We start from the raw sequence: 16,381 nt of genomic DNA on the forward strand, positions 1-16,381 counted from the left end.
CTGCTGTTCCCATGGACCACTCGAAACCGGATTCATGGAAATGGGAGTTATCGAGCAATGGTTGCTTTACAACAAACAAACTTTCTAAACTTATCGACTCGAAGGTTCTTTCCCAAGGTACAAATTGTGTGGAAATTTTTTGTGACGACCCGCCAAAATCGCCATTGACGGCGCCGTCAACTTAGGTCCCGTTACGTGGTCATAGTCCTTAAATGAGACGCGTTTGACCAAAATTATGTCGCATTCATTTGAAACGTGTAGGACTTGCAAAGTTTTAAGTTTACCAACGATTCGACAACAAGTATTAGTTTACAAAAGTTATAAAGTATATATGAAATAATTTTTGACATAATATAAGTTGAAAATCACGGATGCTATCAATAGCGTATGTATGTATGCTTTAAGTTTAAATCCAAATATGCTATCAATAGTGTATGCATGTACGTTTGACCCCAAGCAAGAAATCAAAGTGTGCGGAAGCATGTATCAAGTAGCTAAGCAAGAACCTGAGAAACATATAGAAAACTGTCAACGAAAAACGTTGGTGAAATCATAGGTGTATTTGTAAACGTTGTTTTTGAACCACAAGATTTAGTATTTCATAAAGTTGATTATCCAAAACGTTTGCATTCCAAAAGTTGTTATTTGTATCACGAGCACCCAATTATCAAGACTTAACTGTATACGAACTCCGTTATCATAGTGTTAGAACCTACACTATACCCGAAAATATATTTCATCCGCTAACGGTAGCGAACCGTTCGAATGAGGGCTCGTCAAGCCCGTATGGATCCACACAACATAAGTTCTCGCTTACACCCTACAAGTGTAACTAATGATAATTGAATTGAGGCTTTTTGTTCTAACTCGCACGTGGAATGTTTGTTTTCGTACTTGTATTCAAAGTATAAAAGTATAAAATGTATATGTTTCTCATCCCAGGATTTAAAGAGTAAAAGTTGTTGAAAAGGTGGGACTATGATCTCACCGTAGTTGCACGCCAAAGTACTTCATTTTAAACGTTGTGCAAAGAAAGTTGTTTAGTCTTGACCTAAACAAGTAAGTTATATCAATACCGGTTAAGACACAAGGTCGGTCGAAATGTGTTCAATTAGTCATATTGCTCGTTACGACTCGATTATATAGCATGTGAGTCAAATTGTCAAGTTTCATGCAAGATACAAGTATAAAAGCGAGTTAGAACGATTGCATAAGTGTTTGGTTAAGTTTGACTAAAAGTCAAACTTGGACAAAGTCAAAGTCAAAGTCAACGGGGTCGGGTCGGGTATCCGACTATTGGACATAAAAACGTAGTCATATATAAGCATGTTGGAACAAGTTACATGTTAATCGGAGTTTTGAGTCATCGGGAACATTAAATGATGAAATTTTGGTCAGCAGGAATCGGAGCGGCGCTCCAATTTTATGGTGCGCGGCGCTCAAGGCCCCCAGATCAGGAAATCTGGAAATTTTCAGCACTTTTATGCACGAATCAAAAACACAAACCACCACATTTAATGATCAAGAAACATGTAAAACACATATCCTATATCGTTGGAAAGCTCTTTTAACAAGGAATACAACTAAACACATATCATCAACCAAAACTAGCATTAACAATAATTAAATCCACATCGAAAGATCATTAAATGTTTATTATCAATTATTCAAAGTTCATAATTTGCATCTAACAATTCGGACGTTAAACGTACACATATAGTATGCCGTTTTGAAGGTAATCATACATACAACACAACTAAACATTTACCAACAACGCTTATTATTCGTTTAAGACCTCAAATGTTCATATCAAAACTCATCAAACCCTAACCAAGAATCACACAATCAATAATCATGTTAATGTGAGATTTTCATGTCATCCAACATACCAAATCGAAGCATATGAAGTAACTAACTCTTTGAACACACAAACATTAACATCTAAACACATTTCATCATCCAAAATCAAAGATTTGACAAACCCATTTCAAGTGTTCATGCTAGTCATTTAAAACAAGCAAATCGAGCAAACCATTTACATACACAACAACCTAGTGAGCCATAGACACTAACTAACACCATTTCAAGTCCATAAATCGAATTTAGAGATATCTAGAGTTTTTAGAAACCTTACCCCAAGTAGTGAAATTAGTATCAAAACGTAGAGGATGAAGAGATGATTCCAAATATGCAATTTGTTTTGTGATGAGCTTCCTAAAAACGATTTAGATGATGATTGAATGATTTTGGTGGAAATGGGGTTTTTCCATCTAGAGAGAAAAAGGGAGGTGGGAGGTGGGTGGTGAATGGGGAAGAGTGGGTTGACTAGTTGACATAGTCACTAGTTTACCCACTTGACAACATTAGTCCCTCGAGTTTAAAAGCGGGTGGGTGAACTAACCATACGAATTATTTTAAATACGCAATCTAACGGAAGATGTTATAATTAAACAATGAAAATATTAAAAACGCTAATTAATGGAAGATACGAATTTAGATAGTGAAATATATTATTTAAAAAAAAAGACAGGCGTTAAAATAAATTAACGGAAAAAGGCGGGTTATTACATTACCTACACCTTAAAAGAAATTTCGTCCCGAAATTTAGTTGGAAGTAGTAGTCGTTGTTTCTTCCTAGAGACCTTGCGTTTCCAATTCTACGAATAAGTTAGGGTACTTCCTTCTCATTTGATCTTGTCTTTCCCACGTAAACTCGAGTCCTCTTTTGGCATTCCAACGAATCTTGACAATCGGGGTTTTACTTTGTTTTAAGGTTTGGCTTCACGATCCATAATTTCAACCGGTTCTCCTATGAAGTGGAGTTTGTCATCGACAGTAAGCTCACCGAAAGGAATATCAAGTTCTTGTTCCGCAAGACGTTTCTTCAAGTTTGATACATGGAACGTAGGATGAACGGAACTTAATTGAGTCGGAAGATCTAAACGGTAAGCAACGGGTCTAATACGCTCCAAGATTTCAAAAAGGACTAATATCTTGCGGATTTAGCTTTCCACGTTTCTCGAAACGGATTACACCTTTCTAAGGTGCGATTTTAACATTACGTATTCGCCCACTTGGATTTCGAGAGGTTTACTTCTAACATCGGCATAGCTCTTTTGACAACTACGGGCCGTCTTGAGCCTTTCTCGAATTTGAACGATTTTAACGGTTATTTCATGAATGAGTTGGGGTTCGGTGGTTTGCTTGCCACCTACTTCGGTCCAACAAATAGGAGAACGACATTTACGGCCATATAAAGTTTCGAAAGGTGCAGCGTTAATACTCGAATGATAACTATCATTGTAAGAGGAAATCTGCGAAAGACAAAAATACAAGTTCGTAATATGTCTTCCAAGGTTCGAATCGTACGTCTGTTATGTTCGTCGGTTTGTGGATGATACGCGGTACTCATGAATAATCTTGTTCCTAAGTTTCCTATAAGGCACTCTAAAATCTAGAAGTAAAACGAGCATCTCGATCCGAAACGAGGTACATTTCTTTAAGATACATTTGAACATGTTTTATCGGTTTCTGAAAACGTTTGCTAGGATTATTCACCCTCGTGACGAATACTAGTATAATGTGAAGAGTCTCTCTCTCCATTGAGAATTTAGATAAAAGATTTCATTATACGGAAGTACGAGTGTAATGCGAATAAGTTTCCGCCTCGATGTGAGCATATCAAGCATTTTGTAGTTCGTCGATAAAACTGTGTGAAAACGAGATAGTATACACGTGTAACATATGTTTTGAAGTTGAAAGAATTGGTCATTTATTCGGAAGTATAAGTATGGTTTGGAAATAATCAAAGGTGTGTCCTTGGTATGGTTGTTATCAATATTCTCGGAGTTTTCAGATGGCAATAAAGAAAAATAAAGTCATGTAGATGGCACATGGTGGTGACTAGGTTGATCGAGTCCAATCACCATCACGAGTCATTAGAACTTTGGTATGACTTACCATAATATAACCACATTGATCGAGTGTCGTTATATTACACTAACTCATACCTCAATTCCCACATCACTCCATAGAATTTAGTTCGTGTAACCGTGAATATATAAAATGAACAAAGTGTAACGACATCTTTAACATGACTCGTATTTAATCGAAAGAATTAGTGCAAACTCTGAAGCTGCATTTCCCGAGGGAAGTGTATAACTGGTTGTTCACGTCAATGCGGTTCAAGTCAAACAACAATGTCTTTAGGTACGAAAAGAGTAACGAATTATGATAACGAGTAGTACGCAACCGTAGTGATAAGTAGTGATGACGATACTCACCTAGAGTAGTGGTGGTAGTAACAAGAAGTGGTAGATAGTGAAGAACACCGGTATAACATCGGTAGTTGTTAGTGATTGCCATAGTGGTGGAAACTTTAGAGCACTTGTGGATAGTGAGCTGGGACGGTGGTGAATAATAGCATGGGAGACAGAGTTCCCGAATTAGTATAACTAATGAAGTCGTCGTCATCCTTACGCGTATGAATCTTAAATTTACATGTGTTACTAGAAAGTGGCAGAGTACGGGTTCGCATGACAAGAGTTAGGTACAATTAAGAAGTTCACCTAAGAAGATTCAAGTATAAATGCACAAGTAGTCAAGTAAGTGCTACCTATAGTAAATGCAAGTCAGAATGTAATGGTCAACTATTGGGTTGTAGTCTAGACTCACTAATGCATCCTAACGACTCTGTCAGATACATTAATGCATATCCTAGATCCCTACAACCAACGCTATGATACCAGCTGTGACGACCCTCAAAAATCGCCATTGACGGCGTCGTCAACTTAGGTCCCGTTACGTGGTCATAGTCCCTAAATGAGACGCGTTTGACCAAAATTATGTCGCATTCATTTGAAACGTGTAGGACTTGCAAAGTTTTAAGTTTACCAACGATTCGATAACAAGTATTAGTTTACAAAAGTTATAAAGTATATATGAAATAATTTGCGACAGAATATAAGTTGAAAATCACGGATGCTATCAATAGCATATGTATGTATGCTTTAAGTTTGAATCCAAAGGTGCTATCAATAGCGTATGCATGTATGCTTAACCCCAAGCAAGAAATCAAAGTGTGCGGAAGCATGTATCAAGTAGCTAAGCAAGAACCTGAGAAACATATAGAAAACTGTCAACGAAAAACGTTGGTGAAATCATAGGTGTATTTGTAAACGTTGTTTTTGAACCACAAGATTTAGTATTTCATAAAGTTGATTATCCAAATCGTTTGCATTCCAAAAGTTGTTATTTGTATCACGAGCACCCAATTATCAAGACTTAACTGTATACGAACCCCGTTTTCATAGTTTTAGAATCTACACTATACCCGAAAATATATTTCATCCGCTAACGGTAGCGAACCGTCCGAATGAGGGCTCGTCAAGCCTGTATGGATCCACACAACATAAGTTCTCGCTTACACCCTACAAGTGTAACTAATGGTAATTGAATTGAGGCTTTTTGTTCTAACTCGCACGTGGAATGTTTGTTTTCGTACTTGTGTTCAAAGCATAAAAGTATAAAATGTATATATTTCTCATCCCAGGATTTAAAGAGTAAAAGTTTTTGAAAAGGTGGGACTATGATCTCACCGTAGTTGCACGCCAAAGTACTTCATTTTAAACATTGTGCAAAGAAAGTTGTTTAGTCTTGACCTAAACAAGTAAGTTATATCAATACCGGTTAAGACACAAGGTCGGTCGAAATGTGTTCAATTAGTCGTATGGATCGTTACGACTCGATTATATAGCATGTGAGTCAAATTGTCAAGTTTCATGCAAGATATAAGTATAAAAGCGAGTTAGAACGATTGCATAAGTGTTTGGTTAAGTTTGACTAAAAGTCAAACTTGGTCAAAGTCAACGGGGTCGGGTCGGGTCGGGTATCCGACTATTGGACATAAAAACGTAGTCATATATAAGCATGTTGAAACAAGTTGCATGTTAATCGGAGTTGCGAGTCGTTGGGAACATTAAATGATGAAATTTTGGTCAGCAGGAATGGGAGCGGTGCTCCAAGTTTATGGTGCGCGGCGCTCAAGGCCCCCAGGTCAGGTAATCTGGAAATTTTCAGCACTTTTATGCACGAATCAAAAACACAAACCACCACATTTAATGATCAAGAAACATGTAAAACACATATCCTATATCGTTGGAAAGCTCTTTTAATAAGGAATACAACTAAACACATATCATCAACCAAAACTAGCATTAACAACAATTAAATCCACATCAAAAGGTCATTGAATGTTTATTATCAATTGTTCAAAGTTCATAATTTGCATCTAACAATTCGGACGTTAAACGTACACATATAGTATGCCGTTTTGAAGGTAATCATACATACAACACAACTAAACATTACCAACAACGCTCATTATCGTTTAAGACCTCAAATGTTCATATCAAAACTCATCAAACCCTAACCAAGAATCACAAAATCAATAATCATGTTAATGTGAGATTTTCATGTCATCCAACATACCAAATTGAAGCACATTTCATCATCCAAAATCAAAGATTTGACAAACCCATTTCAAGTATTCACGCTAGTCATTTAAAACAATCAAATCGAGCAAACCATTTACATACACAACATCCTAGTGAGCCATAGACACTAACTAACACCATTTCAAGTCCATAAATCGAATTTAGAGAAATCTAGAGTTTTTAGAAACCTTACCCCAAGTAGTGAAATTAGTATCAAAACGTAGAGGATGAAGAGAGGATTCCAAATATGCAATTTGTTTTGTGATGAGCTTCCTAAAAACGATTTAGCCGATGATTGAATGATTTTGGTGGAAATGGGGTTTTTCCATCTAGAGAGAAAAAGGGAGGTGGGAGGTGGGTGGTGAATGAATGGTGGGGAAGAGTGGGTTGACTAGTTGACCTAGTCACTAGTTTGCCCACTTGATAACATTAGTCCCTCGAGTTTAAAAGCGGGTGTGTGAACTAACCATACAAATTATTTTAAATACCCAATCTAACGGAAGATGTTATAATTAAATAACGAAAATATTAAAAACTCTAATTAACGGAAGATACAAATTTAGATATCGAAAGATATTATTTAAAAAAGACGGGCGTTAAAATAAATTAACGGAAAAAGGTGGGTTATTACTTTTTTCGTAACAATTTTGTTACTGAAAAAGTGAAAGTGTTTATTTGGAGGGCGCGGAAAAGGAGGTTTGTGACGACCAGGAAATTTCCGACTAAATTTAAACTTAATCTTTATATAAATTCGACACGATAAGCAAAGTTTGTTAAATTGAGTCTCAAAAAGTTTGAACTGTTTCATATATTCAATTGACCTTCGACTATTTTCGACGATTCACGAACAATGTTGTGTAATTAAATATGTATATATATATATATATATATATATATATATATATATATATATATATATATATATATATATATATATAAGGGTATATAAAAATTTTGAATTAATAAAATACACTTTAATCTATTGGAATTAAAAATGTAAATAAATAAGTTATAATAAAAATGTATATATATGGTATCAATGTTATTACTTTCATTACTATATAAAAATTACTATTAATATTAAAATCAATATTAGGGTTATTATTATCTTGATATATGGATATGAAGTGTGATAAATATGATTTGTTATACTATTATTATTATTATTATTATTATTATTATTATTATTATTATTATTATTATTATTATTATTATTATTATTATTATTATTATTATTATTATTATCATGGTTAATATCATTATAACTAGTAATAAAATTATAATTTTAGATATTATAAGTAATATTAGCATTTTTATTAGATATTATTATTACCATTATCATTAAGAACTCTTATTATAAAAGTAATACAATTTATTTTGATTATCATTGGAAATATCATATCTTATATTATTATAAGTAGTGTTATTATTAATATTATTTATAATATTATTGATATTATTTTTATTAGGATTATTATTATTACACTTATTAACATTTTCATTTTTTTTTTATCATTATTACTTATTATTATTATTAATATATTTATTACTATTATTATTGATATTATTAACATTATTGTTATTAGAAATTAGAATAATATTAATATAATTATAATTATTAATAAATATAAAATCATGATTTTAATTTTGGAAATCCAAATCAGTTATATGTATCTTTCTTACTGCACCTAATTGATTCCAATATCTAACACAAGTACCAATCATGAAATTAATAACAGAAGAAGTCAAATTCTGTTTAAGGTCTTTTTCTTCTTCTTTTTTTTTTTTTTTTTGTATTTTTCCTCCTGGCTTATATTCTGTCGATAGTCCATGGTTATAAATCAATTGATTAAATCACGTATTAAGGAAAGCAAACGAGTTTTTTTTACTCCATCAATATTAATTATCAGATTACAAATTTTTTATTTTATTTAATTAAGCAGAAAACACCTCGTATCTCTGCTCTTGAGTTCATTTAAGCCAAAACCCGATTTTTAATCATATTTCAAAATGTAAGAATGCAGTTGTATTAGGAATAGTTCATTTAATCTTTCTGGAAAGTCTCAAGATCCAATTTTTACTATCAAGCTTGAATTTTCGAGTCAAAGTATAATTTTAAAAAGTCAAAGGAATTGTTCATCGTTAAATTCGAATTCGTTTTGGAGTTTTTGGAACAATTGACGAATGGGAAAGTTTCTAGGATTGATTTGAAACATATTTCGTGTTATAACCTGTGTCTATAACGCTTTCAAAATCGAAACCAATTTTTTTTTTTAAATCGTAAGCTGCACTAGCAGCTATTTTTCTGTTTTAATTTTTTTTCTTTTGTTCGCAAATGGTTCAAATTCTTATATAGATCGTTTGTTTTCTATTGTAAAGTCCTAACTCATATCATAAAACTCTGTGTATGGTAACGGGTTTATGGTCCATAGGATTTAGAAGAAGAAGAGGGAATTGAGAAACAGACTTTATACGGGTTATAAACAAATAAAACCAAGTTAAATCAGAAACTGGGCAACGGCCCAATGGGTCAGAGTGTTGAGGTGTGAGCGGGAGGTCACGGGTTCGAGTCTTGTATATGGCGAATTTTTTTTTAAAGGAGCCTAGTTCCATGAGGTAGTAATTTATTATTATTATTATTATTATTATTATTATTATTATTATTATTATTATTATTATTATTATTATTATTATTATTATTATTATTATTATTATTATTATTATTATTATTATTATTATTATTGTTATTATTATTATTAATTATTGTTGTTGGTATAAACCAAGGTTAATAATATAATTATTATTATCACAAATATTATTATCATTACTAGTATTATCATTAAATACTATTATAACTATTATTATTATTATTATTATTATTATTATTATTATTATTATTATTATTATTATTATTATTATTATTAGTATTATTATTATTAAGAGAATGATTATTTTTTAATATTATGGAAACAATACAAACCTATATTATGAATGTCATTACTAATATATGTATTATTATTATTAACATGTTTAGGATTACTATTATTATTATTATGAAAACAATAAAATTTATTATTTCTTTCTTTAGTTAGTATCATTTTATAATTATTAGTATTATTATTATAATTATTAATAATATCATTACTATTATCAGTATTATCATTATTAATAGTTTTATTATTATTAGTAACTCAATAATATTAAAAACTATCATTTTTAACAAATAAATAATTTTGTATATAAAATGTATTTAGTACATATACTATAACTATATAATATTTCATATAACTATATACATTAACATTATCTAGATAAATAATTACAGGTAACAAACTATTGATTTTCAAACATAATAATAATGATGTAAATATATATATATATATATATATATATATATATATATATATATATATATATATATATATATGTATATGTATATGGATATATATTATTATAACTAAATGAATAGATATTAATCATTTTAAAATCTATATTATATATACAAAAATAAATATATTTAATATATAATTTAAGATATAATATAAGTATATGTTTTTAAATGGAATTTAAAATAAATCTTATATAACTACAAATATATATATAAATAATATATATTAATAAATAAAATTATGTGATTTCCATTATACGTTTTAATATATATACAAATGATATAGGTTCGTGAATCCGAGGCCAACCCTGCGTTGTTCAATATCGTCATATGTATTTTTACTACAAAATACAGTATTGTGAGTTTCATTTGCCTTTTTACCCTTTATATTTTTGGGCTGAGAATACATGCGCAATTTTTATAAATGTTTTACGAAATAGACACAAGTAATCGAAACTACATTATATGGTTAAATGATCGAAGCCGAATATGCCCCTTTTTACTTGGTAACCTAAGAATTAGTAAACTGATCTACTAATTGACGCGAATCCTAAAGATAGATCTATGGGTCCGACGAACCCCATCCAAAGTACCGGATGCTTTAGTACTTCGATGTTGTTTTATATCATGTCCGAAGGATTTCCCAGAATGATAGGGGATATTCTTATATGCATCTTGTTAATGTCGGTTACCAGGTGTTCAATCCATATGAATGATATTTTTGTCTCTATGCATGGGACGTAATTTATGAGAACTAAAAAATGAAAATCTTGTGGTCTATTAAAATGATGGAAATGATTATTTATGTTAAACTAATGAACTCACCAACCTTTTAGTTGACACTTGAAAGCATGTCTATTCTCAGGTATGAAAGAAATCTTCCGCTGTGCATTTGCTCATCTTAGAGATATTACTTGGAGTCACTCATGACATATTTCAAAAGACGTTGCATTCGAGTCATTGAGTTCATCAAGATTATTATTAAGTCAATTATAGTTAGATATATTATGAAATGTTATGCATGCCGTCAACTTTCGATGTATTGAAAGATTGTCTTTTCAAAAACGAATGCAATGTTTGTAAAATGTATCATATAGAGGTCAAGTACCTCGCGATGTAATCAACTGTTGTGAATCGTTTATAATCGATATGGACTTCATCCAGATGGATTAGGACGGGTCTCTACAATTGGTATCAGAGCGGTGGTCTTAGCGAACCAGGTCTTGTATTAGTGTGTCTAACTGATAGTTGTTTAGATGCATTAGTGAGTCTGGACTTCGACCGTGTCTGCATGTCAAAAGTTTTGCTTATCATTTTTGTCGGAAATCATCTGCTTATCATTCATAGAAAATTACCTGCTCATTATTCTTAGTCTAGACACATTTTACTGCATTGACTGCATGAATAGTGTATAGACAAAATCCATATCTTAGCGTATCTGCTAAATCATATCGTAGCATATCTGTTACTGTAGACCTTGCCTGATATCTCTCGTAAATTTTTTCCGTAATTTAAGGGATCCTGGTACTATATATATCTATGCATATTATGCATTGAGAATACATCCAACTATCAATTGCTGTCACTAAACACTTCATACCAAAAATCTTTTTTGTGATCGCGTAAGATGGCCTCTACGAATCGACCACGTTCCTCTGACTCCGAAGATGGCGTGACAGGAGCACACCAACCAATCAACTACCGTGATTAATGGATAAAATGGGGGTGGGTTTGTGACATACTCACCCTATGGAGAAGGGAAGAAGGTACTCCATATCATGAACCGAATCTACCACCTAACCTTGGAGTACTCGACCCGCTCACCGGAGAACCTGTTCGCAACACAGTTTATACCCTTTTTGCAAGAATTTTTCGTCTTGAGGCTACCATTAACGGAACTAGAGAAGATATCCGACCTCTACCTCACACTGATAACCAACAAGGGTTAGTAGAAGAAGTTAAAGAACTCCGAGCTCGAGTGTTAACTTTAGAGAGCACGGTACACAATTTGCAAGCACCAGCAGTATTACCAACACCAGTAATGTCACCAACCTCAGCACCAACAGCACTAATACCACCAACAACAACATCCGCGTCACCAGCTTCGACATCTCATTCTGTACCTCGAGTATAATCATCGTGCTACATGACGTTCTACATCATTTATCTTCGTTCGACATAGCGATTATATAATCTCTAATGTTTTAGAGATTATATATTTTTGTTCTAACGGTAAATCAAATGAGTTTAATATCATATTGACTCATTAAATCCATGATTTCATCTGAAGAAAATATATAGGTACATATATTTTTTCATAAAGATTGTAATTAAAAATTCTTTTGTACAAACTGTTAATGGTGAAAATATTTTAACGGGTAGGTAATACCCGAGGAATATTTAGATTCCACATTAATAAGTTACACTGTATATTCTTCGAATCTGATTCGACGATCGTTTACTATCCTACTTACATCCACCGATATACAAATCCGTTCACCACAGAATAATCATATTCATCCAATTTCATATTTGGATTTTGATTTATCAGAATCCAACAAGTGGCATAATGAAGAAAACATTTGACAAAATAAAATTTGTTAGAAACAAACAAATTAACTATGAGGAATTTTGTTAAGAATCCACGCTAACTGTTCCTAGTTAATTGTTCCTAGCTAACTGATTACATTTTATTTATCGCAATTTAATTATCGCAATTTACATTCTCGTAATTTTATTTATCGTCATTTAATTTCTGTTATTTACTTTACGCACTTTATTTATCGTCATTTAATTTCTGTTATTTATTTTTACGCACTTTAAATATCGGGACACGTATACAAGGTTTTGACATATCATATCGACGCATATATATATATATATATATATATATATATATATATATATATATATATATATATATATATATATATATATATATATATATATATATATTATTTGGAATAACCATAGACACTCTATATTCTGTAATGATCGAGTTCGCTATACAGGGTTGAGGTTGATTCTACAATAATATATATACTTTGAGTTGTGATCGAGTCTGAGACATGTACACGGGTCACGATACGTATTAATTTGAATATTATATATATAATTAAATATGAATTATTGAATTGCTAACTGTGGACTATCAACTGAGGACTATCAACATTGGACAATTAAAATGAATTAAAATATTGATTATAACATATGAAACTAAACAATTCTTCAAGTTTGCCACTTGATTTCATCTTAAACCTCATTGTATCTTGACGATAACAATCTGCGTTCAAACCTTTCATGATTCTTGAAAACACATCAATCGAGAGGATGAACCAACCGCACTTCATCTACGGAAGGAAAGATTATGTATATAGTATTGCACCTGAGAAACTCTCGGTAACTGAGTAAAAGTTTAACACATAGCCGCGTCAGATCCTTTGGCATTTATTAGCAAAAAAAAAAATAATAACTTTGCGATCCCTTTTTAAAGTAGCCAATTTTGTCACAGCTCCAGCAAGTCAACTTCGACTTTTCATTCGAAGTAGCCTTACTATAATTCTGATATATACGATTACCCTTTTGATACCGGAGAATTCTTTTATATTCCACTATATTACCAGTAGACGTATTTGCAACCTCGTTGCTCCTTGGCTCAAATCTCTACGACAAATCAATATATTTATCTATTGAAGTCTTATCATGAACTTCATATATTTATCTATTGAAATCTTATCATGAACTCATCGGTATCTTGTAACGATAATTACCATACCAAGTATCGGAAGGCATCAATCGATAATCTCGAAATTCTCAGTGATTCTTCGACAACAATTTATATATATATACATACATATATATATATATATATATATATATATATATATATATATATATATATATATATATAAAAATATAACTTCTATCTCCTGGATTTACGAATTCCAATTCTGAAATTCTGAAAACCACCCAGTCTGCAAATTAATGCTCTGAATTTTGAAAATGTTGAATGAAGCAACAAAAAACTGTAAACGACCTCAACAGCCAAAAGTTGATGATAAAGAATTGTATGTTGGCAAAGCTCAGAAAAAGTTTGAAACTGAAAAAAAAACGATTGAGCAAACTACGAAGGAGTCTCTGAACAAATCACAAGGACTAAACTTGTACATTAAAAATCCTGATGATTCTGTTTTTGATGAAATCTTTAGCGAATACCTTGCTTCTGACTCCAAACTCTTGAGGACAAATTTTCTTCACCATCCTCCGATATTATAAATTCCAAGATATCATCGTATCTTTCATTATAAATATCCTCCATATTTCTGAAGATATTTTCATAACTATTCTTATCTGAAATCATTAATCTCTTCGTGCTATCAGTGTTACATCATATAGAAACTGTTAGTTTCTATATTCTGTAAACCTTCGAGCTTAAAATATGAATGTTATTGAAGTAATGTTGGGAACTGATGCATGAGTTAGTATAATATAATGACACTTGATCAACGTGATTATATTACAGTAAGTCATGCTGAGTTTCTAAATGGGACATGATGATTCACAGATTATAACGTCATCATGTGCCATGTTACACGACTCTTACATTTTATCTGATATATAAACATATCAAGAACATATTTTCTTGATAGTTCTATCTTTTCCGGATATTCTGGTAATTTAACGAATCAAGATCGTGCAGTTACCATTTTTTTCTTAGAACATTAACTATGTTCATTTTGAAATTCATATCTATGAATGCTGGACCGTTGCTCGCTTTACTAGAGGTCGAGAGGATAATAAAAAGGCAAAGAGATCCAAAATATAAGAGAAAATATAAAGCCCAATGACAACACCGAAATTACAAACCGTGGATATCGGTACGTATAGCAATATAAAGACACGGGAGGATTATAAATACAATAATCCCTAGAGCATAATAGAAATAAACAGATTCTTCAGGTGGGAGTTGGAAAAGAAGAACGATCATTGCGATAGTTAGAATAAGAACAAGGATCAGAACAGGGTTAAGCATTTTCATAAATCTTTTGAATTTTGGGAATTGAGTATAGAAGTGGTGAAAACTAATGGAATGGAAAAGGTAAATTTATAAAGGAAATATCAGACGTAGTAATCGGGACAGATCATCGCATTTAATTAAGGAGATCCTAATTTTCTTAAATCTCGAAGAATCAGATCTTATAGATTTCCAAGATTTTCTTTAAACCCCTTAAATTCTGGAAAATCAACAATGACTACGTCACTGGTTAAGACAAACTTGCATTTACTCATTTCACTCTTTTGTGTTAGCTTCATTCGTGTTTTTCGAATAATCGAATGGTTTTATCCATATTACTCATGATGATAAAACTCTATTTATCAACTCATATGCGTCATGAAAACATTTTTATTGTTAGTCATGACCACCTCACTCAAATTTCGGGACAAAATTTCTTTAACGGGTAGGTACTGTGACGATCCGGAAATTTCCGACCAAATTTAAACTTAATCTTTATATAAATTCGACACGATAAGCAAAGTCTGTTAAATTGAGTCTCAAAAAGTTTGAACTGTTTCATATATTCAATTGACCTTCGACTATTTTTGACGATTCACGAACAATGTTGTGTAATTAAATATGTATATATATATATATATATATATATATATATATATATATATATATATATATATATATATATATATATATATATATATATATATATATATATATAAATATAAGTGTATATAAAAATTTTGAATTAATAAAATACACTTTAATCTATTGGAATTAAAAATGTAAATAAATAAGTTATAATAAAAATGTATATATATGGTATCAATGTTATTACTTTCATTACTATATAAAAATTACTATTAATATTAAAATTAATATTAGGGTTATTATTATCTTGATATATGGATATGAAGTGTGATAAATATGATTTGTTATAGTATTATTATTATTATTATTATTATTATTATTATTATTATTATTATTATTATTATTATTATCATGGTTAATATCATTATAACTAGTAATAAAATTATAATTTTAGATATTATAAGTAATATTAGCATTTTTATTAGATATTATTATTACCATTATCATTAAGAACTCTTATTATAAAAGTAATACAATTTATTTTGATTATCATTGGAAATATCATATCTTATATTATTATAAGTAGTGTTATTATTAATATTATTTATAATATTATTGATATTATTTTTATTAGGATTATTATTATTACACTTATTAACATTTTCATTTTTTTTCTGTATCAGTATTACTTATTATTATTATTATTAATATATTTATTACTATTATTATTGATATTATTAACATTATTGTTATTATAAATTAGAATAATATTAATATAATTATAATTATTAATAAATATAAAATCATGATTTTAATTTTGGAAATCCAAATCAGTTATATGTATCTTTTTTACTGCACCTAATTGATTCCAATATCTAACACAAGTACCAATCACGA

This window comes from Rutidosis leptorrhynchoides, chromosome 4 (assembly GCF_046630445.1).
Source record: "Rutidosis leptorrhynchoides isolate AG116_Rl617_1_P2 chromosome 4, CSIRO_AGI_Rlap_v1, whole genome shotgun sequence".
Taxonomy (NCBI): domain Eukaryota; kingdom Viridiplantae; phylum Streptophyta; class Magnoliopsida; order Asterales; family Asteraceae; genus Rutidosis; species Rutidosis leptorrhynchoides.